General features: G+C 35.1%; 1 long non-coding RNA gene across 5 annotated transcripts; it reads left to right on the top strand.

The window, feature by feature from the left end:
• Window positions 1-2,938: 2,938 nt before the first annotated feature.
• Window positions 2,939-24,883, top strand: LOC132271758 (uncharacterized). Of its 5 annotated transcripts, none has more exons than XR_009469819.1 (7): window positions 2,939-6,262; window positions 6,392-6,567; window positions 10,538-10,751; window positions 17,999-18,758; window positions 21,094-21,884; window positions 24,065-24,225; window positions 24,426-24,883. It is a non-coding gene; the product is annotated as an uncharacterized LOC132271758 (long non-coding RNA). The 5 variants fall into 5 exon arrangements; XR_009469822.1 differs by having other exon boundaries at window positions 2,939-6,567; window positions 21,094-21,546; window positions 21,680-21,884; XR_009469820.1 differs by having other exon boundaries at window positions 2,941-6,567; window positions 10,599-10,751.
• Window positions 24,884-25,730: the final 847 nt, after the last annotated feature.

Here is a 25,730-nt window from a genome sequence, read left to right as displayed (position 1 = left end):
TGGATGTTAGGGATTTTTGCCCTATTAGCTTGGTGGGTTGCTTTTATAAGTTGATTACAAAAGTCTTGGCATCTAGGTTGAGGAAGGCTCTGGATGGAGTCATTTCTGACTCTCAGAATGCCTTTGTGGGAGGTCGTCAGATTTTGGATTCAGTTCTTATTGCTAGTGAATGTGTGGACTCCAGATTGAGCAGTGGGATTCCGAGTGTTTTGTGCAAGCTGGATATTGAGAAGGCGTACGACCATGTGAATTGGAACTTCCTCCTCTACTTCTTGGAGAGGATGGGGTTTGGTGAGAGATGGAGGAGATGGATCCATTTTTGTATCTCTAGCGCTCGTTTCTCTGCCCTTGTGAATGGTGCCCCGTCGGGGGTTTTTGCTAGTTCGAGGGGATTGAGGCAAGGGGATCCACTTTCTCCTTTCCTGTTCCTTTTTGTGATGGAGGCTCTTAGTAGATTGTTGAAGAAAGCTATTGATTTGGGGTTTTTGAGAGGATTTCGGGTGGGCAGAGATGTTGCTTGTCAGTTGGAAATCTCCCACTATGTTTGCGGATGATACTTTAGTTCTTTGTGATGCAGAAGCGTCTCAACTGAGATATTTGAGATGTGTTTTGATTTGGTTCCAAGTTGTTTCTGGGCTCAAGATGGATGTTGGTAAGAGCGTTCTAGTTCCGGTTGGGGAGGTTCCTGAGATTAAGATGTTTGCTCAAATTCTTGGATGTCGCACTGGTCTTTTTTCCCATTTCTTACTTAGGGTTGCCTCTTGGAGTCCCTTCGAGATGTGTCAGGTGTTGGGACCTGGTTGTGGATCGATTTGAGAAGAGACTAGCAAGTTGGAAGAAGCAGTATCTTTCTAAGGGTGGGAGGGTCACTCTGATTAAGATCACCCTTTCTAGCCTCCCCACTTATTTCATCTCTCTTTTTCAGATCCCTTCTTCTATGGCTGATGTGTACTCATTAGGTGTTCTTATCTGATGTTGATTTTTGAAAGCATAGATTGTTATATAGATTGATAAATCCTTATAGTTGATATTCTTCCTTTTTTATTTATAGTTTTCCTTATCTTCTAGAAATTGGTTTAGTGATTCTTATTTTGGTGTAAACATGATGCAGGCACTGAGAAAATGCAATAATTATTGTTTATTTGGGTGTGAATAAGTTTTGTTCTCTCTCTTGGACTATAAGCAAGTCTCCATTTATTGGATTATGAAATTGCATGTTGACATGAATTTTAGCCTTTTACTACCAACGGCAAAAATCATTCTCAGTATACTTAACACAATTATGGACTCCTCTAATTTGAGCTTTATATGGTCGTGTTAATTTCAGAGCTTTTCCTTAATTGGTAAATTAGATTTGGGGGGGTGGGTGGGAGGGAATAAACAGTGCTTGTGACCATTTAAATTTAAGTATATAGGTTCCTCGTCTCTTGCAGTGTAGCAGAGGCCTAAACTAAAATTTCAAAATGCAAACTATTTTTCAAAAATTTATGAACTCAAATAACGAAATGGTCATTTGGTACAACAACATTTCTTTGAATTTCAGTGAGTCCATTGATCTGTTTAATGCTTAAAAAACAACCGAGTCCTTTCCTCACTATTCAGAAGGCGTTCTAGTCTTTTGAGCTGAAAATAGAAAAGTGAGACAAACTGTGTCTAGATTTTTTTATTGAGTGGCCAATTGTCATCTCTTTAACTTATGATGTTCAGTCTCATTATAAAGGTGTTGATGTGGTACCAAGCTAAGACTCAATATTAGTCGCTATCACTAGCAATGCCGGATGAAAATATGAAAGTATTGTAATATTTAGATGAATTCTTTTGCTAATATTCTAGCTTTCACGGTAATCTATAACTAGCACAAAGAACACTATTGAGCTTGTGACTTTTTAGTAGTTTAGAGTTAAAACCATTTCTATTTTCTATTGATGTAGTTACTAATGCTTCATGTGTTCTTTGCATGACACTTATTTTTGTTGAGGTGTCTATGATAACAACTTATGCACTTCACAACCAAAGGGCCTCTAACCCAATGGTACAATCTCTCTCTCCCCCAAACACCCCCACCCACACACACACATTCCTTAGCCTGAACCAAAAGGGGAGGTTGAGAGTTTTAGTCCCACTAGGGACAAATTACGGATAATGAGTGCGTTTTTGCTTTAATTTCCAAACAAAAAAAAAAAAGAAAAAGAAAAAGAAAAAAAAGAAGAGTAAATTATGCATTTGTTAAAATGAATGGCAGAACCATTGTTAGCTTTATTTTATTTTATTATTATTATTATTTTATTTGTGTTTTTAATAGTCTATTTTCTGGTTGCTTGAAGAATAGGATAACACATGCAGAATTGTTGTCTAGAATTTTGTTATGTTTTGGCTCGCGTGCGCTTTACACCCTTGTGAGATCGATATTGTGCGTATAACCCCCCATTGTTTGTTCACCTCTCCTATACTTTAAAAATGGTTTGGATTAGTGCATTTTGGGCGTTGACCTCTATTGACCGGTACCGGAGCTACAAAAAGACTAAAATAGCCCTCTATCTATGATTTAAAAATAATAATAAAATAACCAAAAAATGGGAAAAGACTAAAATAGCCCTCTATCAATACTCCATCTCTATTCTCGTTCTCGACTCTAAACTTGCCCTCTCTCTGCAACTACAAACTACAAAATCTACAAGAATCAGAAGTTCAAAACCCATATATTTCAGTTTATCTATCTGTCGGCAAGAATCAAAAGTTCAAAACCTATTACCTATATCAAAACCCATATCGGCATATCATTTTGGATTGTTCAAAAAATCAAAACCCATATTTTTCAGTTTCCATTGCCTGCTGTTCCAGTTCGGGTTCACCGTTCGCAAGCTTCACGCTGTCTCTCAACTCTCAAGCTTCCCCCCCCCCCCCCCCCCCCCCCCCCCGCGGTGCAATTGCTAACTTGTATTTATGGGTTTTGTTTTAAATTTTTTTCTAAATCAACTAATCAAGGTCTATAATTCTTGTTTTGCAAACTAAATCCTATTTGGTGAAATTTTTTATGAATTTTTTTTAGGGCAAATCATTTCAGCCTCCCTAATCGCCTCCATCTCTATTCTCGTTCTCAACTCTGAACTTACCCTTTATGCTCCATGGCTGCCTCTAATCTCTCTCCTGTCACCCCTTCTCAGGTAAACCACTTTCTCTCCTCCCAACCTCTTTCCAGTTACATAACATAACATAAAAACGGGTATTTCTTCTTCTCTTTATGATGTTAGTAATATTAATTGGGTTGTGGTTTTCAGTTGTGTTCGAGTAAGAATGGCATGTTCTCACCATGTCAAGCTCTAATGGTGAAGTCCACAAGGACTCGTCATCAATTGGGCGCTTTAACTGCAAACTATAAAAAAATACGATATACAAATATATACATATATATATATGGTGAGGGGTAGTAAAGAAATATAAAAGGGCAATTTTGGGAATAAAGGGTTTAAAATGGTCATGTGCCATGCACATGACCAACTCACCGGAATTTTCACCGGAATTCTCACCGGAGGTGCTTAATTGCACATTTTTATATCTAGTATGGATTTATATAAACAAATCGAACAAAAAGGGTGTAATTCGCACAAATTGAAAACCACAGGGGTGTTTTTCAGACTTTCCCCTTATGTTTTTCTATTTCCTTATGGTTTAATCTATATGTTAGGATGTGAGGCAGTTAAACTACTTTATAGTACATATTTTGGAATAATTGCTCCCTAATTCAAATTTTCTTTGAACTTGTTGGGAACTGAGTTTATATCATTTTGAAATTTAATGGAATAGACATCATGTTACCTGTTAGTAGGGCTTCAATTTTTTTAGTTGTTTTGATCATTTGAGTGGACATCAAACTAAGAAGTTTCTAGATTCATCTCAGTAATTATGTTTTTAGTTTCTGCCAGTAACATGTCAACTAGCTACTGTTTTATATATTTTTTATATTTGTATTGATACATCATTATATTTTTTTGCATTTTGTAGACATTTTGTAGCAGCTTAAGCAGTCATAATTGCTGAGAATTCTGAAACTATATGGCAGCAGTTTATCTGCTGGGAAAACCCAGAAATATATCCTGGAAGAGCAATTGAGTCCAAAAAACCCAGAATCAATTGAGTCCAAAAAACCTAGGAGAGCAAGCTTGTGGAAAGCTCATAGTCCAAAAAACATCTATCCCGAACCAATTGAGTCCTCACCCATTGAGCCCAAAGGTTATGTTTATGGTTGGAAACAAGAGTCCAAATATGCTGGGTGGCAACGTGTAAGCTGAAAAAGTGTTCTTCTGCATGATTAGCTACCTAAGAAAAACACTTATTCCTAGTAATAGAAATAGAAATAGAAAATTTTGTATATAATTTAAATTATATAGCATTGTTTCATGTATCTAACTTTGTACTTGGAGGAACCCACTTGATTTCTAATGTCCTTCTTATTTACTTATAGCAAAATTAAATTAAAAAATTCTAAAAAAACGAAGTCTAAATAAAATTAACAAAAATTTTGTGAAAGCATCCTCAGGTCCGTACAACACTTTTTAAAAGACTACTGGACCAAACCTTAGACAGTATGTCCCTCGATACTTTTGGACCGAGTCTGACCGTATTTATCGAGCTTGATTCTTGAATTGGTACTTTCAATCCCATTTAGAGTCGGTTTGAGGTTGATTTTTAATTGCCTAAAAAACGTTTTTATTTTAAAAAATTAAATTACATATAGGCCTTTTTGGTATTTAATGGTTACCAATTTTAGTTTACTAGAGATTTTGAATGAAGTTAGACTTATGAACTTTTCAAATCGCGTTTTGAGTATAGGTTGTATATTTTAGGTAATTATTTTTTCTTAGACAATTTTATCCTTTTTTTATTTTTTACAAAGACAATCTCAGCCATTCTTTTATAAAGTTAAAATTATATATCAAATATAGTTAATTTTGTATTAAAAGATATTATTGTAAAATTAGCAATACAAGTGTTTTAAAAATATTATTACCAAACAAATTTAAAAATAATTTAATTATAAAGAGTACATGTCATCAAACACCTACTATATTTTTCACCAAATGTAATTTTTCTACCGCTCCAGTTGTGAAAGCACTTATTTTTTCTAACTGCAATGCCAAACGAGTTCTTACACGGGGTTGCGTTGTATGGTCAAACCAACACATCCCCATTCACGCATGTATTGTAATCCAATGCAGTTTATTAACCATTTTTAACCAATCCTAAACCATAGGTTATGTTAAATAACCGAATTTTGTACTTTGCATGTAATCTTTACACTAAGATATTCACGTTAGTCTAACGTGATACACATAAACACCCAACTATAAATTAAAAGGGAGGTATATCTATTTGCCGGTGAAAACTTGAATGATAGGGTGTATACAAAATTGAAGATAATGCATTATATACTAAAACAGCCTTCAAAAAAAAAAAAAAATCCAATTCATATTTATTAAATATCTTATGATTAAATCATGCATGCATGGCAACCTTTTTCTTTTATCAATTTGACATGGAACTGGCACACAACCCAAACTTCATTCCTCGTTATCAAAGAGAAAATCATGTTTTTAAATATTGTTGTATATATATTGTTAAATTTGCACATTATTTTTAACATATAGTAGTCAAATTCACTAGCATGCTCTATTAATATGTATTTCTTTGCTCATATTATCATCTCTGCTTTCACTAACATGCTTCTAATGAGATTCGAATTATTTTGAAAAAAAAATCATAACATCCGAATTAAAAACCTTGATAATATCTTGTAACAACTCTTTCTTTCTTTTATGAATAACAGTGTTTTGAGGCACTCAAAAATCAAAATCTAGGGCTAAAAACACTCTCTCACACACACTATTTCCCTCTCTTCATGTGATGAGTCTGAATATGAAATGGCATTGTCCCTTGGTATTCGAAGCACATCATTGTCCTATTGAGTAACACTTTTCAATAAATTTATAAGTATTTAGGGACCTCTGGCGAATGCTATGAAGAAAAGAAACTCACTGGCAAAGCTACCTATTTTTGGCTCTCAAACAATAGAGGCTTCATTACTCTTAGAATGTCTCTCTCTCTAGTCTCTCCCAGTCTCTCTCTCTCTCTTAGAATGTCTCTTTGACTCTTATCTTCTCTCATAGATTACTCTTATTTCTCTTTTGTAGTCATTCTCTCTCTAGCTCTCTCTCCTCTCACTTCATAGCAAGAATACAGAATTTTCATTGAAATACATTGTCCTGTAAGTGGAAAATCAATGTCAACTCTTTCTCTCTCTACATATGTATGTATTAGAGCTGATTTATCAGCATGTACTGAACTCTATTTCTATCCCTCTTAAAAATATATTTGCCATATTTGTGCTGTTAAGGGCTGAAATTAATCGATGCATGTAGTCGATTATGAAGGATAAGCAGCTATTGGATCTCAAATTAGAACCTAAAGCAGCTATTGAAGCTCAACTGTGTTTGATTGGGGCTCAACTGTTGGAGTTCTCATCAATGCATGTGTTCGATTTGGGCAGATTGATTTCCTGTGGGCAATAAGGTAAGAAATTTTGATTTCCTGCACAAGATTTTCCATTACTCTGTCTGGTTGTTTTGAAATGAAATGGAAATTGTGCTATCTGATGTTTATGGTTTTTGCATGAACTATTTGCATTTGAAGAGTTGAAAGAGAGAGAATGAGGAGAAAAAATGATTGATCTGGTTTTTCTTTATGTTAAATGAAATTTACACTTTCATACGTACATATTTCATTTAATGTATCTATTATAAACAAGTGCAACATCTAGGAGTTATCAATCTTGGAAGAAAATTTATCTCATCATACTTGACTTTATGACACGTGTGTTTTGATGCTTTAGAATAATGCCAAGAGAAGTTATTCCGATGGTGAGGATAATAGATATTTTTTTAGGATAGAGTCTTGTACATGGAGTTCACCTCCTTTTCTCCTGGTAAAAGAAGCATACACCAGGGAAGCTTAGTGCCCTGCAATCGACATGATCTGCTGATGGGTAATGCAGGTCAGAAGCATACACCATTGGTTTTCCAGTTTTGTATCTAATAAAAGAAAAATTAGAACATCTTGAGTAGCCTTAAAAGGTGTCCTGTGGATAACACAGTATTTTTCGGATTTTGTTTAGTTATGCCCTTCTTTTTATCTGTTTCTGCCACCGGGGTAAGTTTGTCTGTAGGGGTCAAATGCCTCTATATATGATTTGTTAGCAACCATGTACTCCAAAAGCTTAAGCTGTTAGAGAGGGTGCAACTTTTATATATATATCCTTCAACATGCCCCCTCACGTGTGGCCTTCTTTTTGGTCCAACACGTATTTTTCAAAAAAAATTTTAATTAGGGTGACGGTGAGGTTTGAACTCCCGAGACCTTTGGCTCTGATACAATGTTAGCAACCATCTACTCCAAAAGCTTAAGCTGTTAAAGGGGCAACTTTCATATATCCTTCAACATGATTCTTATTGCAGACAAATCTGCACAATTATGCAGCTCATAAACACACTGATGTGTACTCATTAGGTGTTCTTATCTGATGTTGCTTTTTGAAAGCATAGATTGTTATATAGATTGATAAATCCTTATAGCTGATATTCTTCCTTTTTTATTTATACTTTTCCTTATCTTCTAGAAATTGGTTTAGTGATTCTTATTTTGGTGTAAACATGATGCAGGCACTGAGAAAATGCAATAATTATTATTTATTTGGGTGTGAATAAGTTTTGTTCTCTCTCTTGGAGTAGAAGCAAGTCTCCATTTGTTGGATTATGAAATTGCATGTTGGCATGAATTTTAGCCTTTTACTAAAGTAGCAAAAATCATTCTCAGTATACTTAACACAATTATGGACTCCACTAATTTGAGCTTTATATGGTCATGTTAATTTCAGAGCTTTTCCTTAATTGGTAAATTAGATAGGGGGGGGGGGGGGGGGGGGGTGGGGGCAAATTACACCAACAACCCCCGAGGTTTCCATCTCTTTCATTAGGATAGAAGTTATACCAATATAACAGAGTGGTTCATATTGACCGTTTGACCACAGGGATTAATATAAATTTACATTTTTGACCTTAAAATTAAAGTATTTGTTTTTAATGAAAAAAATAAAGAATATTGTGTATTGGCTAGTTTAATTTTTGCCACTCAAACCCTCTGTAACCCACCGTACCCTCTGTCTATGTCCCTATCTCTATCCCTCCCACACCCTCTCTGTCCTAACACCACCTACCACCATCACCGCCCCCTTCATGAGAAGCCCACCATACCACCGCTATCGCCACCAACAATTAGAAGCAGCCACCACCATTGCCGTTGATCAGATGCGACGAGATCAGAGGAAAAAGCCACCACTGCTCAAGAATCAGCGAAACCCACCACCGCTATCACCACCAACAATCAGAACCACCACCACCGCTCGCGAATTAGAGGCATGATCGACGATTGCAGTGGCAATAATGATTTGCTTGGTGATGCCAACAATTTCGACAATTGCGGTGAACATAGATCTTCGATCTCTTTGCCACCAGTAATTTCGCGTGGGTAGGGAAGAAGCAATTTCAATTCTCTGTGTATATGTATATATATGTGTTTGTGCAAGGAAGGGAAGAAGCAAAATTTAGGGGTGGTTGTAGCCCTAGTTGTGGACGGTGGTGGTGATGAGTAATTCTCTGTATATATGTATATATGTGTGTGTGTGCAAGAAAGGGAAGAAGAAAAATTTGGGGGTGGTTGTAGCCCTAGTTGTGGATGGTGGTGGTGATGAGTAATGGTGGTAAGAGGTGGAACAATTCGACGAGATGGTGGTTGTGGCAGTGGATACAGAGAGATGGTGGCGGTGGCGGCACCGTGGTTGATGAGAGATGGTGGAGGAACCGTGGTTGATGAGAGATGGTGCGAGTCTTATGAAATCCCTAATAAGTGTGGACTATGTTGTCATTTTACTATTTGAGATATATTTTTTATTTTTATTATTAAAATAATTTAAACATTAAAAATAGTAATTTCAAATAAAGAAGGTTATTTTTGTCAAAATATTTTTTTACCCCTCATGTTCAAGGTCATCTGTCAAGTCAATAAAACTAGAAGGGTAGTTGACCAACTTATTGTGCCAACTTCTATCCGAATGCAAGAGATGGAAACCTCGGGGGTGGTTTGTGTAATTTGCCAAAAAAAAAAAAAGTACCTGTGACCATTTAAATTTAAGTATATAGGTTCCTCGTCTCCTGCAATGCAGCAGAGGCCTAAACTGAAATTTCGAAGTGCAAACTATTTTTCAAAAATTTATAAACTCAAATAGCGAAATGGTCATTCTGTACAACAACATTTCTTTGAATTTCAGTGAGTCCATTGATCTGTTTAATGCTCAAAAAACAACTGAGTCCTTTCGTCACTATTCAGAAGGTGTTCTAGTCTTTTGAGCTGAAAATAGAAAAGTGAGACAAACTGTGTGTAGATTTTTTTATTGAGTGGCCTATTGTCATCTCTTTAACTTGTGATGTGCCTATTGTCATCTCTTTAACTTATGATGTTCAGTCTCATTATAAAGGTGTTGATGTGGTACCAAGTTAAGACTCAATATTAGTCGCTATCACTAGCAATGTCGGATGAAAATATGAAAGTATTGTAATATTTAGATGAATTCTTTTTCTAATATTCTAGCTTTCACGGTAATCTATAACTAGCACAAAGAACACTATTGCGCTTGTGACTTTTTAGTAGTTTAGAGTTAAAACCATTTCTATTTTCTATTGATGTAGTTACTAATGCTTCTTGTGTTCTTTGCATGACACTTATTTTTGTTGAGGTGTCTATGGTAACAACTTAAGCACTTCACAACCAAAGGGCCTCTAGCCCAGTGGTACAATCTCTCTCCCCCCCAAACACCCCCACCCACACACATTCCTTAGCCTGAACCAAAAGGGGAGGTGGAGAGTTTTAGTCCCACTAGGACATATTACGGATAATGAGTGTGTTTTTGCTTCAATTTCCAAAAAAAAAAAAAAAAAAAAATGAAAATTATGCATTTAATAAAATGAATGGCAGAACCATTGTTAGCTTTTAATATTTTTTTTTTTTTTTTTTTTTTTTTTTTTGTGTTTTTAATAGCCAATTTTTTTTGTCTAGAATTTTATTATCTTTTTCTATTTCCTTATGGTTTAATCTATTTGTTAGGATGTGAGGCACTTAAATTACTTTATATTACATATTTTGGAATAATGGCTCCCTAATTCAAATTTTCTTTGAAGTTGTTGGGAACTGAGTTTATATCATTTTGAAATTTAATGGAATAGACATCATGTTACCCTGTTAGTAGGGCTTCAATGTTTTGTAGTTGTTTTGATCATTTGATTGGACATCAAACTAAGAAGTTTCTAGATTCATCTCAATAATTATTTGTTTATTTTCTGCCCGTAACATGTTAACTAGCTACTGTTTTATATATTTTTTATATTTGTATTGATACAGCATTATTATTATTATTATTATTGCCATTTTGTAGACATTTTGTAGCAGCTTAAGCAGTCATAATTGCTGAGAATTCTCAAACTATATGGCAGCAGTTTATCTACTGGAAAAACCCAGAATTAGCGTGGGATTTTCTGAAGCCGCTATTGAAGCTCAACTGTGTTCGGTTAGGGCTCAGCTACTGAAGTTCTTAACAATGCATGTGTTCGATTAGGGCTCAGCTATTGAAGTTCTTGTGGGGCGATAAGGTGTGAAAATTTGATCTCCTGCAGTTGATTTTCTATTTCTTTGTTTGGTTGTTGTGAAATGAAATGGAAATTGTGCTACATGATTTTTATGGTTTTTGTAAGCATTCTTGGCATTTTAAGAATTGAAAGAGAGAAAAAATAAATCTGGTTTCCCTGAAGTAAGCTAAATACCTTTCTTTCTTGTTTTTGGCTTGGTAGGGGTGGGAAAATTTGGTGAGATTTGCTTCAATATTTTAGGCAAACTGCTAAGATTCAACTATGTTAAGTCAATTTTTGGTCAGGAAGTGAAGAAGCTGCAGGCCAAGCAGTTTCAAGCCTATTGAACCTGTCATTTTTAAATCTTTCGAAGGGCATCTTGTGTTGTTGGAGCCTACTGTGTGCTAAAGTAACAAAACTTGCTACATAGCCAATTTGCGCTTCCTTGCCTTGGTATTAGAGTGGATTTTAATTCGTGAATTAAGAGGGAGATGTCCTTCATCTTACTGAAATAATAATAGGATAATAGTCCTTTTAATTCGTGAATTTTAAACATGTATATTGTATAAAAACATGTGTGTATTAGAGCTGATTTAGCAGCTTGTTCAAGCCTCTTCTTTTATTTTTCCTGAATTGTACAAACCTCTCTTTCCATCTCCCAATGAAACATATTTTCCATAATGTATTTTTAGCACTAAATAAATAAATGCATGTGGTTGATTATGAATCATAAGCAGCAGCTATTGGAACTCAAATCTGAATTAAAAGCATCAACAGTAAATGCTGGCCAGCTAACAATTGATGTAAACGTCTTAGGTTATCTTTATGGTTGGAAAAAAGAGTCCTCACCACGTAAAGGATCACCGCAGTCGGTCACATTCAGTAATTTACTGTCATAAAGTTACTTATCAAAAAAAAAAAAATTTACTGTGTTATAAAGGATCACTGCAGTCAGTCACATTCAGTGATTGCTTTAAGCTGTTAGAGGAAAAATGGGTAGAATGAGTCTTTGTCTGAAGCATCAAAGGTAAATGCTGGCCAGCTAACAAGTGCTCTCTCTCTATCTCTCTCTCTATATATATATATGTGTGTGTGTGTGTGTGTGCGCACATCCATATATATGAATGAATTGACATGTTTTCTTGGTACTGAGGCTGTATGTTGTAAATTCTGGTTTTGTTTTTCATTTACCCAGAAGAGCAAGCTTGTGGAATGCTCATAGTCCAAAAAACATCTATCCCGAACCAATCGAGTCCTCACCCATTGAGCCCAAAGGTTATCTTTATGGTTGGAAACAAGAGTCCAAATATGCTTTGTGGCAACGTGTAAGCTGAAAAAGTGTTCTTTTGCATGATTAGCTACCTAAGAAAAACACATAGCCCTAGTAATAGAAATAGAAAATTTTGTATATAATTTAAATTATATAACATTGTTTCATGTATTTAACTTTGTACTTCGAGGAACCCACTTGATTTCTAATGTCCTTCTTATTTACTTATAACAAAATTAAATTAAAAAATCCTAAAAAAATAAAGTCTAAATAAAATTAACAAATAAAGAGACTACTGGACCAAACCTTGGACAGTATGTCCCTCGATACTTTTGGACTGAGTCTTACCTATTTATCGAGCTTGATTCTTGAATCGGCATTTTCAATCACATTTAGAGTCGGTTTGAGATTGCTTTTTAACTGCCTAAAAACGTTTTTTTAAACACATTTAGAGTCGGTTTGAGATTGCTTTACAACACATGTTTTGATGTTTTGGAATAATGCCAAGGACATTCTGAAGTTATTCCGATGAGGAGGATAATAGATATTTTTTTAGGATGGAATCTTGTACATGGAGTTCACCTCCTTTTCTCCTGGTAAATAGAATTTGATAAAAGTTGGATGCATACACCAAGGAAGCTTAGTGCCCTGCAATCGACATGATCTGCTGACAAGTAATGCAGGTCATAACATAACCATTGGTTTGGCATGGTTTCTAAATTCTGTTTTGTTGCACATATTTGGTAGAATTTTCCGGTTTTGTATCTAATAGAAGAAAAATTAGAACATGTTGAGTAACCTCAAAAGGTGTCCTGTGGACTAACGCAGTCTATTTTTGGATTTGGTCTAGAAATGCCCTTCTTTTTGTCTGTTTTAGTTACCAGGGTAAGTTTGTCTGCACTGGTCAAATGCCTCTGTATATGATTCTTATTGCAGACAATTCTGCACAATTATGCAGATCATAAACACACTGATCACTGATGTGAAGTCAGTTTATAACAAAGTAATCTGATCAGCTGTGTTTCACAAAGTAGGTGCTCTTACCTGATGTTGATTTTTGAAAGCATAGATTGTTAGTGATAAATCTTAAATGAAGTTGGTTAAGTGATTCTTATTTTGGTGTAAACTTGATGCAACAATTATTGTATATTTGGGTGAATAAGTTTTGATCTCTCAGTTGGACTATAAGCAAATCTCCATTTATTGGATTCTGCAATTGCATGTTGGCATGAGTGTTAGCCTTTAATTACCAATGGCAATAATCATTAGCAGTATGCCTAATACAGTTTCTGAATCCACTAATTTGAGCTTTATGTGGTTATGTTAATTTCATAACTTTTCCTTAATTGGTAAATTAGATAAAAGAAGGAAAAAAATTAAGTACTTGGGACCATTTAAAATTTAACTATATAGGTTCCTCCTCCCCTACAACTTAGCAGAGGCCTAAACTGCAATTTCAAAATGCAAACTATATTTCAAAAATTTATATACTCAAATAGTGAAGTGGTGATTTAGTACAACAACATTTCTTTGCATTTCAGTTGGTCCTTTGATCTGTTTAATGCTTAAAAAACAACTGAGTCCTTTCCTCGCTATTCAGAAGGTGTTCTAGTTTTTTGAGTTGAAAATAGAAAAGAAGAGTTGATCTTTTCCCTTATTTTAAGCTCCAACCTTTGTGTATATTCTTATTCTGCTTTTGCCTACTTTGTTAGCCGAATTTACTATTATATGGTCATGTATTCATATTCATATGATGTATAACCCTAATATATCTCCTTTTCAAGCGATTGGTGTGATCTACTTGTGTGTATATATATATTCCGGAACTTATATATGCATACTATATATATATATATATATATATATATATATATATATATATAATCATTTAATTCCTGATTAGTAAATATATATGTTCATATAAAGATGAAATAATATTGCTGCCTGGAGGTAATTTTTTTTGATTGTTCATATTCACAATATATATAGTTTTTATGGGATTTGGATTTGGTAGTGGCTCAATTAGATTTTAATATTGAAAATGAATTTTATTAGAATAGTTTTTTCGAATTTGTTAGTAGCAAATCGGTTATCTTCAGTGTATGATGAAAGAGGTATTGCACCAATGACTAATTCATACTATATCTAGCAAGTTTTATTGTTTTTGTTTTTTTGTGAATCAATTAGTTTAAAATTGTAAACCCATTCGAATTGAGTATTGAGTATTGCAGATATAATGTATTGTGATTATATAGATTCTTTGATTGACATTGCAGTGCTATTAGCGAGATAAACACGATGAGTTCAATGGAGGAGTCAGATTTGGCATACCTGCCAAAGAACTTATCGAATATGATTCTGGACAAGTTGGTTTCGTTTTTGAATATGTTCGATTTGGTGCGGTTTGCAAACCATGGCATTGTGTGGCAATGGACAACAAACTTAAATTCATTCAAAATAAGTTTTTTAGACAAGTTCCATTCTTGATGGTGCCTTCGAAAGATAATAGCGACAAAAGACGTAGTCTATATAGCATCACTCATAATAAGCTATATGGTTTTTAGTTACGGGTGCCTTACAGAAAGAGGGTTTCTGGTTCCTTACATGGTTGGCTATTTATTGTGGAAGAATCCTTGGGCGTAACTCTAATGAATCCGGCGCCACCATTGAGCTTCCTCTAATAATGGACCGCTTAGAATTCGAACCTCCTCATGAAAATGGCGGTGATAGTGATGGTGAGATCTTATACGAGATTGATGCAGTTCCTCCTGAGGTTGAGCTTGAAGTTGCAAAGGCTACATTGTTAGTTGACCCTGCTTCGTATCCTAATGACTATATTGCTACCGCTATCTATGGTTGTCGTTTTAACCTGGCATTTATTCAAGCAGGAGATGAAGCTTGGACTTACGTTAGATAAAAAGAGAATTCAGGTTTTCAAGTTGCTCTTAGAGCAATTTGAGCAAGGTTAGCCTATGCAGGTTGAAGCGAACAACTTGGGTGGAGACACCCTGTTTTGGGGAGATCACCATTCCATTTGTGTTTCAACTTCCAAATGGTCCGGATGTCAGGCAAATTCAATATTCTACACAAAAGATTATAAAATCATTGTATATTATCCCGCACCTGGGTGCCGCGTCATTGGTATCTTCAACATAGAGAATGGAAGCTTTGGGACCCATTGCATCTTTGATCCTTCACATAACCATATGCCACCCTCAATTTGGATTGTACTAATTGTTTTAGGAAAATGAGTATACTTAATTTGTTTTTGGATTGTCTTTTGGTCAAATCTAATTTAATTTATTTTTTTGTTTTTGTGCTTATCATTTTGTGGTAAAGTAATGTGATGTTTTCAATTTTCGCCATTTTTCATTTTTTTGGAATTTTTGTTGTTGCAAGGGCATTTTCGTCTTTTGCCATTTCGCCTGCCGGACACTGTGGAGTGTGCTAGTTGTGTCTGTGAACTGTGTGGGACATTTCATTGAGTCCAAGACTATTTGAAATGTAAGGGTGATCATTCTTGCATTTTTTCGTTTTTCGGGCCGGACGGTCCCATGTGGGACCCGCTACCGAAATTGTTGCATGCGGGGATTTTAATTGGGTCCATTTGCATCTTATCTATTTTATTCAATGTATTTTATGTGGTTGTAAATTAATGTGTATATGTTTATATATGTTGTGTGTGGTGTAAAATAAAAACAAAAGAAAAATGAAAAATAAAAAGAAAAATAGGTGGGGCCCACATGAATGCTTTAAAGTGGGCAAAGAGGCATTTTAGCCTCATTTTCCTTCTCTCATTTCTCTCTCCCCGCTGGTTCTCTCTCTCCCCTTTACTTTGCTTTTTCTTTTTCTTTTTTAATCAAAGTTTTAGAGCTTGATTTCTCCTCCAATCCTTGGTATTTTTGGAAGCCGTTTGCAGCAATTTGAAGCCCACGACGAGATCTACGAGTTGATCAGAGCCAATTTCCATTTGGCCATCATTTGATGGATCTCTAAATCCTAGGGTTTGAGGTGAAAATTGTGGGTTTTGCATAAAATTGAGGTAGGGGTTCCTAAGTCATGTTTTTCTTGTTCCTTTGTGAGTTCTCTCTCATTAATTGTTGCAAAACATATTTAATTTTGAGTTATTAGCCTTGAGAATGATATAATTGTCATGTATGAAGTTTATGATTATTTGTGTTAAATTGAATTGTATGAAAAACATGCTTATGTGTATTTAATTGAAATGTATGAAAGAATATGCTTAATTTGTTAATTTTCCATGCCATGGTGTTTATAATATTTTCTGAGAAATTCCTATGAAGAAACATGTTAAATTGTGAAGTTTAAATTCCCTTCATTTTATACTATTGGAAAATATGTAGCATGCATCCATGGCATCGGGCATGAAAGAAAAAGGGAAAGTATTTGGTATAAAAAAAAAAATTGGGGAAATGTTTTGGTAAAAGTGTTTTTGAGAAAACTCGGTCGCCGCGGAGTCACCAAAGGGCTGGTGTGTTAATATAGCCCGGAGGGAACTAGGGAGATTGCCCTAGCGTGGTTGAGCTATCTGGGCCCAAAATGACGCCGCGGAGGTACCAAGGGTCAGGGACAGTAGCCAATCCTTCTCTCGTGTCGCTGCGGAGTCACCAAAGGACGGGTTATATTAACAGTTTGTGAAGTGATGGATGTTTTCTGAAAATGGGGAATGACATGCATGACGTTGCATTCATGGCACGACATTTACTTGTTTTGAACTTGGAATTGATATTGTATTTTCCCGGCTTAGCATGACCCCGTTCCCTATTGTCCTATTCATTATTTGGATTCATGGGGCTACAAGAGGTGTCTTAGGCACCACCTACTGAGCAATTTTGCTCACCCCTTATATTTAACATTTTTTAGGAAACGGGAAAGAAGTGGCGAACGACGTTCCACCACAGGCCTAATTTGGATTAGAAGATCATTTTGCTGTTTTTGTATCTAAGTCCCATAATTTTTTTGTAAAACCTTAGTTTGTTATATTCGGTATAGAGATTTGTGGATTCTTGTTATTGTAATTATATTTATGGGTTGTAACTTTATTATAAGTTGTCTAAACATTGTAAGACATGGACTTTAGATCTTAACCATATATTTTGTGACTGTAATTACGATAATTTGGATTAAATGGTATGTGGATGTTCCACCAAGAGATGAACCATGTTGAGGCATAATGAATGGATGAAAGGGATGCTGGAATATATAATTTGTATTGTGTATTGGGACAAGTTGGATAAGTCTTGAAGGTCCATGAGAGGACATTGCATATATATATATATATTTTTTAAGCAGGTTGTTATAGGACCCTTTATAGCAGAGGTCATGCCGAATTTTTTTTTTTTTTTTTTAAATTTGGTTTTCAGTTTAGGGTCGTTACAAGTAATCTATTTTTATCTCTTGTTGTATCAAAATGTGAGATCAATCTCGCAAGACCATTAATTAAATATTATTGTGGTTGTTTCTCATTTATTTATTGGTATTATAAATATTTCCTGAGCTAGAATATATTTATATATATATATTCTTCAGACCACAATTTTCTTATATTAGATCGGCTGGATTGCAGCCAAGTAGCCTTGCTTACTTGGTTCAATGTATATCTATTGCTGATGAATGAATAGCTGATTATTGAGCTACTCGGTTAATGAGTAGTCATCTTCACTTATGATGCCAAAACTGATCAGCAGTAGATAATTTGATTGATTCCCCTGTATAGGTTTTTGAAGCTGTAGCTTCAGTAATCAATATTTTTTTTTTGTTTCTTACAAATGTTCTCTCTTTCTTTGAATTAGTCCCTCATTCTCTTGTATGTCCCGGATCTGCTACGAACTCTTTTCCAAAAACTTTTTCGTGCATGTGCATGTGTGGTTTGCTAGATTGAGTGGTTCCTGCAAGTATCTATATTTTCTTTTGTCAGTACTATGAGCCTGACTTTATAATGAATTCTGAGTTTTGCTTTTATCTATTGTTCTCTTTGCAGGCAAGAATCTTAGCACTGAATTCATCATATATCCTTTCTGCAAGTTAATGAGGAAATGATGGTGCATGTATAGCAGCGGTATAAATAAACCGCTGCAGGAGCCCCTTTATGCCAGCCTTTCTCTCTTAACTGCTGCCTAAGAGATATTGTGACCGCTGCTCAAACTATTTTATTAATTTCCCCCCAGTTACCCGAAGTACTCTTCCGTGAAACTTATCTTTCCTGCTCTACGCCCGTCTCTCCTCTCTCTCGCACTACACACAAGACTGTTCAAGCCCAAAAAAATTGATGGAACAATCATCTGTCTCTGAGAATGCCTCTATGACTCTATCTTCTCTCATAGATTACTCTTGTTTCTCTCTTCGGTCACCCTCTCTCTAGCTCTCTCTCTTCTCTCACTTCATAGCAGGAATACAGAATTTTCACTGAAATACGTAGTCCAGTCCTTTAACTGGAAAATCAATGTCAACTCTTTCTCTCTCTCTCTCTCTACATATAAACATATTATACATATATAAATATACGTGTGCTAGTGCTAATTTATCAGCATGTACCAAACTCTCGCTTAAAAAAATATTTGCCATACCTATGCTGTTAGGACTAAAATTAATCATTGCATGTAGTCGATTATGAAGCATTAGCACCTATAGGAACTCAAATCGGAGTCTAAAGCAGCTATTGAAGCTCAATTGTGTTTGATTGGGGCTCAGCTATGGAAGTCCTTTCGATTTGGGCCGACTGATTTCCTGCGGACAATAAGGTGAGAAAATTTGATTTTGTATTTATCTGTTCGGTTGTTTTGAAATGAAATGGAAATTGTGCTAGATGATGTTTATGCTTTTTGTATGAACTCTTTGCATTTGAAGGGTTGAGAGAGAGAGAGAGAGATTGTGGGAAAAAAAATTGATTGATCTAGTTTTTCTTTATGTTTATCGTAATTTACACTACATATTTCATTTAATGTAGTATAGGTTGGATAGCAGAGTTATTTAAACAAGGGCAACGTTTATCATTCAATTTTATGGCTTTAGTGTGAATATGGTTTAACTTGGTAGTTGTCAATCTGAGAAGAAATTTTATCTCATCAGTCATCATACATGACTTCACGACACTTGTGTTTTGATGCTTTGGAATAATGCCATGGAGTTCACCTCCTTTTCTCCTGGTAAATAGAATTTGATAAAAGTTAGAAGCATACACCAAGGAAGCTTAGTGACCTGCAATCGACATGTTGACAAGTAGTACAGGTCATTACATAACCATTGGTTTCGCATGGCAGAATTTTCCAATTTTGTATCTAATAAAAGAAAAGTTAGAACTTGTTGAGTAGCCTTAAAAGGTGTCCTGTGGACTAACACAGCGTATTTTCGGATTTGGTTTAGTATTTTCGAAGTTATTATGATGGTGAGTAAAAGAAGGAAAAATATTAAGTGCTTGTGACCATGTAAATTTAAGTATATAGATTTTTCCTCCCCTGCAATTTAGCAGAGGCCCAACCTGAAATTTCAAAATGCGAACTCTCTAAAAAATTTATAAACTCAAATAGTGAAATGGTCATGTGGTACAACATTTCTTTGAATTTCAGTGAGTCCATTGATCTGTTTAATGCTTAAAATACAATTGAGTCCTTTCCACACTATAGTGATAAACGAATTTCAGTGAGGCCTATAGTGATAAACATATTTTTTATTATCCAAATTACTTTTGTGGGTTGGGCTACACACGCAAGGTGGGCTAGGGTTTAGATTGGTAGGGCGATGAGTGACTAGGCTTGATATATACGGTGCCTTTCGGTAGAATATCAACAACAGACGATGGTGTCTCCAAGCATTTAACAACCTAATATATAATCACACTTTTCTCGAGCACGACTGGGGCTGCCATAGTTTTAGGGTTTGCGCTTCGACGTTCTTAAACCCTAATCGCAAGAGAGAACCAGATCTTGTCATGCAAAAATGGTGAATCCTGACAACTCTCTGTGTCTTATTTTTTCTGTTCTTTTTTCGTAGTAAGTGTATATTTTTCGTCAATCTTTGTTTCTAGTGTTTGGTGTGTTGATTACATTTCTCAAACTTGTCACAGTTTGTTACCTTCAGTGTATGATGAAAGAGCCTTGCTGGGTTGTGCCAAGCAGCCTTGCTTGATTGGTAGTTACATGGTAGTTTCTTGAGGTTGCCTGTTTATAATTAAGTTTGGTCAAATGTGGATTCCTTTTCATGATCAAATGTGGAATCCTTTTCATGTACTAAAGAATTGGATGACATTCATGAAGGGGACCAATGTAGTTCTATGATTTTTTATTATTAAAATTCCCTGGATGTCTTTAATTTACTCTTGAGGGCTTGATAATAATGGATCTGTGTGTGTTTGAAAGTAAATCTATTACTGATCAATGTTTGAGTTCGGTTGAATGTAAATCTATTGCTGATCAATGTTTGGCAATTATTGAGCGATTGATTAACGAGTAGTCGTTTCCACTTTTGATGCCAAAACTGATTCCCCTGTTTTTTTTTTTTTTTTTTTTTTTTTTGTATGGCTGTCATAGTAGTTCTTTAAAGCATGTGAAGTTGCTTAGATATTCTTTATTAAAATGCTTTGCCAAATTTATATATAGTATCTCAGTTACCGATGCGTTGGGTTGCTGCGTTAGATTTGGTATCTGGTTTAGATGATTAGAGCTAATTTTTAGTGCAGACCTTAGTATTTCTGATATCATTCTGTTAATGATGAAAGCTGCAGAGGCCAAAACTAAACAACTTGAGTAACCACCTTCCTAACAAATGATTAGTGGTTTTTCAGGCTGTATCTCCAATAATCAATTATATTTATTATTTATTTATTACACATGTTTTCTCTTTCTTTAAATTAGTCCCTCATCCCTTGTATGTCCTGGATCTGCTAGTAACTCTTTTCCAGAAACTTTTCCGTGCATGAAAGATGGTGTTGTGCATGTGTGGTTGCTAGATTGAGTGATTCCTGCAGTGAGAATTTTCATCCGGCGATGTGGATAATTGCTGTAACACAAGAAATTTACTATGAGCATGACTTGTTCAATGAATTCTGAGTTTTGCTTTCATTTATTGTTCTCTTTGCAGACAAGAATCTTAGCACTGAATTCATCACATATCCTCACTGCAAGTTAATGAGGAAATGATGGCGGATGTATAGTAGCGATCTAAATAAATTGCTGCAAGAGCTTGACTTATTCTTTTTTTTTCTTTCTCTTTCTTTCGGCAAATATACAGGAGTCCCTTTATGCTAGCCTTTTTCTCTAATCGCTGCCTAAGAGATATTGTGACCGCTGCTCAAACTATTTTATTAACTTTCCTCCAATTACTCAAAGTACTCTTCCGTGAAACTTATCTTTCCTGCACTAAACCCTTCTCTCTAGTCTCTCCCAGTCTCTATCTATCTCTTAGAATGTCTCTCTGACTCTATCTTCTCTCATAGATTATTCTTATTTCTCTTTTGTAGTCATTCTCTCTCTGGCTCTCTCTCCTCTCTCTTCATAGCCAGAATACAGAATTTTCATTGAAATACATAGTCCTGTAAGTGGAAAATCAATGTCAACCCTTTCTTTCTCTCTCTACATATGTGTGTATTTGAGCTGATTTATCAGCATGTAATGAACTCTTTTTCCATCCCTCTTAAAAATATATTTGCCATATTTGTGCTGTTTAGGGCTAAAATTAATTGATTATCAAAAAAGGGCTGAAAGTAATCTATGCATGTAGTCGATTATCAAGGATAAGCAGCTATTGGAGCTCAAATCGGAATCCAAAGCAGCTATTGAACCTCAACTGTGTTTGATTGGGGCTCAACCTGTTGGAGTTCTCATCAATGCATGTGTTCGATTTGGGCAGACTGATTTCCTGCGGGCAATAAGGTAAGAAATATTGATTTCCTGCACAAGATTTTCTATTTCTCTGTCTGCTTGTTTTGAAATGAAATGGAAATTGTGCTAGATGATGTTTTTGGTTTTTGTATGAACTCTTTGCATTTGAAGAGTTGAAAAAGAGAGATTGAGGGAAACTAATGATTGATCTGGTTTTCCTTTATGTTAAATGAAATTTACACTTTCATGCAAACATATTTCATTTAATGTATCTATTATAAACAAGTGCAACATCTAGGAGTTATCAATCTCGGAAGAAAATTTATCTCATCATACGTGACTTTACGACACGTGTGTTTTGATGCTTTGGAATAATGCTAAGAGAAGTTATTCCGATGGTGAGGATAATAGATATTTTGTTAGGATAGAGTCTTGTACATGGAGTTCACTTTCTTTTCTCCTGGTAAAAGAAGCATACACCAAGGAAACTTAGTACCCTGCAATAGACATGATCTGCTGATAAGTAATGCAGGTCAAAAGCATACACCATTGGTTTTCCAGTTTTGTATCTAATAAAAGAAAAATTAGAACTTCTTGAGTAGCCTTAAAAGATGTCCTGTGGATAACACAGTATTTTTCGGATTTTGTTTAGTAATGCCCTTCTTCTTATCTATTTCTGCTACCAGGGTAAGTTTGTCTGCAGTGGTCAAATGCCTCTGTATATGATTTGTTAGCAACCATGTACTCCAAAAGCTTAAGTTGTTAGAGAGGGTGCAACTTTTATATATTTATCCTTCAACACGCCCCCTCACGTGTGGCCTTCTTTTTGGTCCAACTCGTGTTTTTCAAATTTTTTTTTTAATTAGGGTGACGGTGAGGTTTGAACTCGAGACCTTTGGCTCTGATATGATGTTAGCAACCATCTACTCCAAAAGCTTAAGCTGTTAGAGAGGGTGCAACTTTTATATATATCCTTCAACATGATTCTTATTGCAGACAATTCTGCACAATTATGCAGGTCATAAACACACTGATGTGTACTCATTAGGTGTTCTTATCTGATGTTGATTTATGAAAGCATAGATTGTTATATAGATTGATAAATCCTTATAGCTGATATTCTTCCTTTTTTTATTTATACTTTTTTTTATCTTCTAGAAATTGGTTTAGTGATTCTTATTTTGGTGTAAACATGATGCAGGCACTGAGAAAATGCAATAATTATTATTTATTTGAGTGTGAATAAGTTTTGTTCTCTCTTGGACTATAAGCAAGTCTCCATTTATTTGATTATGAAATTGCATGTTGACATGAATTTTAGCCTTTTACTACCAATGGCAAAAATCATTCTCAGTATACTTAACACAATTATGGACTCCACTATTTTGAGCTTTATATGGTCATGTTAATTTCAGAACTTTTCCTTAATTGGTGAATTAGATAATAAAAGATGGGAAAAAAAAAAAGTATGTGACCATTTAAATTTTAGAATATAGGTTCCTCCTCTTCTGCAATGTAGCAGAGGCCTAAACTGAAATTTCAAAATGCAAACTATCTTTCAAAAATTTATAAACTCAAATAGCGAAATGGTCATTTGGTACAAGAACATTTGTTTGAATTTCAGTGAGTCCATTGATCTGTTTAATGCTTAAAAAACAACCGAATCCTTTCCTCACTATTCAGACAAACTGTGTGTAGATTTTTTTATTGAGTGGCCTATTGTCATCTCCTTAACTTATGATGTTCAGTCTCATTATAAAGGTGTTGATGTGGTACCAAGTTAAGACTCAATATTAGTCGCTATCACTAGCAATGCCGGATGAAAATATGAAAGTATTGTACCATTTGGATGAATTCTTTTACTAATATTCTAGCTTTCATGGTAATCTATAACTAGCATAACAAACACTATTGAGCTTGTGACTTTTTAGTAGTTTAGAGTTAAAACCATTTCTATTTGCTATTGATCTAGTTATTAATGCTTCATGTGTTCTTTGCATGACACTTATTTTTGTTGAGGTGTCTATGGTAGCAACTTACGCACTTCACATCCAAAGGGCCTCTAGCCCAATGGTACAATCTAAGAAGTTTCTAGATTCATCTCAGTAATTATCCTGTTAGTAGGGTTTCATTGTTTTTAGTTTCTGCCAGTAACATGTCAACTAGCTACTGTTTTATATATATTTTATATTTGTATTGATACATCATGATATTTTTTTGCCATTTTGTAGACATTTTGTAGCAGCTTAAGCAGTCATAATTCTGAGAATTCTCAAACTACATGGCAACAGTTTATCTGCTGGAAAAACTCAGAATTAGCGTGGGATTTTCTAAAGCTGCTATTGAAGCTCAACTGTTTTCGGTTAGGGCTCAGCTATTGTGGGGCGATAAGGTGAGAAAATTTGATCTCCTGCAGTTGATTTTCTATTTCTTTGTTTGGTGGTTGTGAAATGAAATGGAAATTGTGCGACATGATTTTTATGGTTTTTGTAAGCATTCTTTGCATTTTAAGAATTGAAAGAGAGAGAAAAAATAAATCTGGTTTCCCTGAAGTAAGCTAAATACCTTTCTTTCTTGTTTTTGGCTTGGTAGGGGTGGGAAAATTTGGTGAGATTTGCCTCAATATTTTAGGCAAACTGCTAAGATTCAACTATGATAAGTCAATTTTTGCTCGGGAAGTGAAGAAGCTGCAGGCCGAGCAGTTTCAAGCCTATTGAACCATGTTGTGTTGTTGGAGCCTACTGTGTGCCGAAGTAACAAAACTTGCTACATAGCCAATTTGCGCTTCCTTGCCTTGGTATTAGAGTGGATTTTAATTCGTGAATTAAGAGGGAGATGTCCTTCATCTTACTGAAGTAATAATAGGATAATAGTCCTTTTAATTCGTGAATTTTAATTCATGCTTGCTTGAGCATATAAACATGTATATTGTATAAAAAAATGTGTATTAGAGCTGATCTGATTTAGCAGCATGTACAAACCTCCTCTTTTATTTTTCCTTAATTGTACAAACCTCTCTTTCCATCTCCCAATGAAACATATTTTCCTTACATGTGTTTTTAGCACTAGATAAACAAATGCATGTGGTTGATTATGAATCATAAGGAGCAGCTATTAAAAGCATCTGAACTCAAATGATGCTGGCCAGCTAACAATTGATGTAAACGTCTTTGACTGCAGCATCAAAGGTTAATACTGGTCTCTCTCTCTCTCTCTCTCTCTCTCTCTCTCTCTATATATATATATATATATCAAACGTATTTGCACATCCATAAATATTAAGAGCAAGCTTGTGGACAATTTAAATGGCATTGCCCCTTGGTATTCGAAGGGCACATCATTGTCATATTGAGTATTTAGGGACCTCTGGCAAAAAGAAACCCATTGGGCAAAGCTACCCATTTTTGGCTCTCAAACAAGAGAGGCTTCATTACCATCTCTCTAGCACGCCTTTTGACCATTATATACTCGCACAATACCCTTCCTCACCTCATCTTTCCTGCACTAAACCCCTCTCTCTAGCACGCCTCTCCCAGTCTCTATCTCTTACTCTGCATAGACTTTTAGAATACAAACTTTGGACATTTTAAAGGTGTTTGGCCAAAGATCAGGCAACAACAAGGACTCATTGGCTCATTGCTCTGCTTCTCACCATATTCACCTGCTTGTTAGCTGGTATGTGATTTACTGCTTATTTAAGCTGAATGAGTTGCTTGTTCTTTGTTTAACTCTGTTGTACAACTAAGCTTCCTCTTTATATTATATTTTTTAAATTTTGTTGAGTGGAAAAGAAAAGGCCTATTTAATTATTGATGGGTTCTTCAGAGAATGCCTTGAATTAATTTTCTTGTATTGTTTATATGCTCTCAAGCCAGTTTTCCAGTTGACAAAGACACA

This window comes from Cornus florida, unplaced genomic scaffold (genome assembly GCF_030987335.1).
Source record: "Cornus florida cultivar Cherokee Brave unplaced genomic scaffold, ASM3098733v1 CherokeeBrave_3.0.0_Hap2_Chr08, whole genome shotgun sequence".
NCBI classification, from domain to species: Eukaryota; Viridiplantae; Streptophyta; class Magnoliopsida; order Cornales; family Cornaceae; genus Cornus; species Cornus florida.
Note: the sequence above shows the minus strand (reverse complement) of the source record. Positions and strands in the feature narration are given on the sequence as shown.